Here is a 2,510-nt window from a genome sequence, read left to right as displayed (position 1 = left end):
AAAGATCTTCCATCCACTGGTTCAATTCTCAAATGGCTGCAACAGCTGGAGCTGGACCCATCCGGAGCCAGGAGCCAGGAGCTTCCTCCAGGTCTCCCAAGTGTGTGCAGAGGCCCATGCCCTTGGGCCATCTTCTTTTGCTTTCCCAGGCACATTAGCAGGAAGGTGGATTGGAAGAGGAGCAGCCGGGACTCAAACCGGCACCCATATGGGAATGCCGGCAGCAGGTGGCAACTTTACCCGCTGTACCACAGTGCCAGCCCCTATCCTTTTTTTTTTTTTTTTTGGCTCATCTGCATTTTCTATCCCTTCTGCAATGAGGTTGTTGTTGTTTAATACACAAAGCAGTTCTGGTCTGCAGCTCCCATCCTGTTAAAAGTCCTCTGACCCAAGGATCCAGGCCCACCTGGCCCCTGGGACTGCTGTTTGGCAATAAAACTCCTTTTCCCAAAGAGCTCCCCCACAGAAGCCCACTGCACAGTGCAAACAAGCAGAGAGGTCTCTGCCTGTGGCTCAGACACCGACAACAGAGACACCCGGCCCTAGGTGTGCGGCCTCAGTCCTCACTCCTTGATCCATAAAATGGGATTGCAACTCTTGCCCCATGGGATGGTTGTGGCAGTTCCTGGCATGCAGCAAATGCCCCCAATTACTGGCAATTATTACTCACTGTTGTGACAAAGTAAATAAAAGCAGAAGTGCTCTGGTTAAAAAAAGCGCCGAGTTTCCCTGACCCTCTGTGGCAGGGCCAAGGGACTCCTGAGCTCCAAAGAAGAGCATGTGAAACACGCTGCAGCCGGTAGGAGCCCTGGGCCAGGGTCTGGAGGTCGCGTTGCATGAGATAATATACACACTTTTGTCGATTATAAAAAGAAACTCACGTTACAGACAACACATACATTGATGATGATTTCACCCAGAAATGAGATTGTCTGCTTCACAAAGTTTACTGGTGTGGTGAGGCCAGGGCTTCACATATTTGGAAGGATACGATCTCAGGTTACGTGACAACGAGCAGGCATTGTGGCACAGTGGGTTGACCCATCGCCCAAGACGCCAGCATCCTACATGAGCACCAGTTTGAGTCCTGGCTGCTCCACTCCCAATCTAGCATCCTGCTGATGACAGCAGTGGAAGATGGCCCAAGTGGGAGAACCAGCTGGAGTTCCAGGCTCCTGGCTTCAACCTGCCCAGCTCCAGCCCTTATGGCCACTTTGGGGATAGAACCAGCAGATGAAGGTCTTTCTCTCTCTCCTTTTTCTGCCTCTCCCTGTCTCTCTGTTACTGTGCCTTTCCAATAAACTTTTTTTTTTTTTTGACAGGCAGAAATAGACAGTGAGAGAGAGACAGAGAGAAAGGTCTTCCTTCCGTTGGTTCACTCCCCAAATGGCCGCTGCAGCCGGCGCGCTGCTCCCATCCAAAGCCAGGAGCCAAGTGCTTCCTCCTGGTCTCCCATGCAGGTGCAGGGCCCAAGCACTTGGGCCATCCTCCACTGCCTTCCTGGGCCACAGCAGCAAGCTGGCCTGGAAGAGGGGCAACCGGGACAGAATCCAGTGCCCCAACCAGGACTAGAACCCGGGGTGCAGCACCGCAGGTGGAGGATTAGCCAAGAGAGCCGCGGCACCGGCCATTTTTTAAAAAAAGTTATGTGGTTGGCCGTGGTCATGCACCTGTTCGAGCTGGGAGCGCCGACCCGGGTTGGAAGTTCCTGGGGGAATGGAAGCCAGGATGGAGACGCAGGGTGCTGGGCCTGAGGACGGCTTCATTCAAGTCACTCACAAGGGTGGCCTGTGGGTGAAAAAACGACAGGCTGAGCAGCTGTCCACAGCGAGGGAGGCAGGGGACGCAGGCCGCATGGACATCGAGGGGCAGAGACCCGTCTCCCCACCCCTGTCCGGGGACCGACTCCTGAGTGGGAAAGAAGAGACGGGGGAATTCCGGGCCCAGCTAACAGATGCACACCATCTGGATGAGGAGATTTAGTCCTGTCGTAGAACATTTGGGACTTCAGATACGCTTTAACTTGACATCAGGGAATGTAAAGAAACCAAGGACGTCCGGGCTCTGCCCGAAGCTGCCGATTTTGTGACCCCCTTCTTCTCGGCTTTCAGGTGGAGGACGCACTGGCCATCATCAGACTGCGTGACCTCTTCCTCGAGTCTCCTGTAGTCACTGATGTTAAGTTCCGAACGGGGGACCCCCTGTCCAGGGCAATAGGAATATGACTTTATAAACAATAAACATTTCTTCTGTATAAATTGTAATTAAAGGAATCATTTCAGGAAAACAAAAGTTATGTGGTAGGGCTGGCACTGTGGCGTAGCAGGTAAAGTCGCCACCTGCAGTGCCGGCATCCCGTATGGGTGCCGGTTCGTGTCCCAGAGGCTCCACTTCCACTCCAGCTCTCTGCTATGGCCTGGGAAAGCAGTAGAAGATGGCCCAAGTGCTTGGGCCCTTGCACCCGTGTGGGAGACCCAGAAGAAGCTCCTGACTCCTGGCTTCAGATTGGC

General features: G+C 53.7%; 1 pseudogene; it reads left to right on the top strand.

The window, feature by feature from the left end:
- The first annotated feature begins 1,716 nt into the window (after positions 1-1,716).
- On the top strand, positions 1,717-2,225 carry LOC133747702 (RNA-binding protein PNO1-like; annotated as a pseudogene).
- The last annotated feature ends 285 nt before the right edge of the window (positions 2,226-2,510 follow it).

Source organism: Lepus europaeus, chromosome 19, assembly GCF_033115175.1.
Source record: "Lepus europaeus isolate LE1 chromosome 19, mLepTim1.pri, whole genome shotgun sequence".
NCBI lineage: Eukaryota > Metazoa > Chordata > Mammalia > Lagomorpha > Leporidae > Lepus > Lepus europaeus.
The sequence above is the reverse complement of the archived record's forward strand: the minus strand, read 5'-3'. Positions and strand labels throughout refer to the sequence as shown.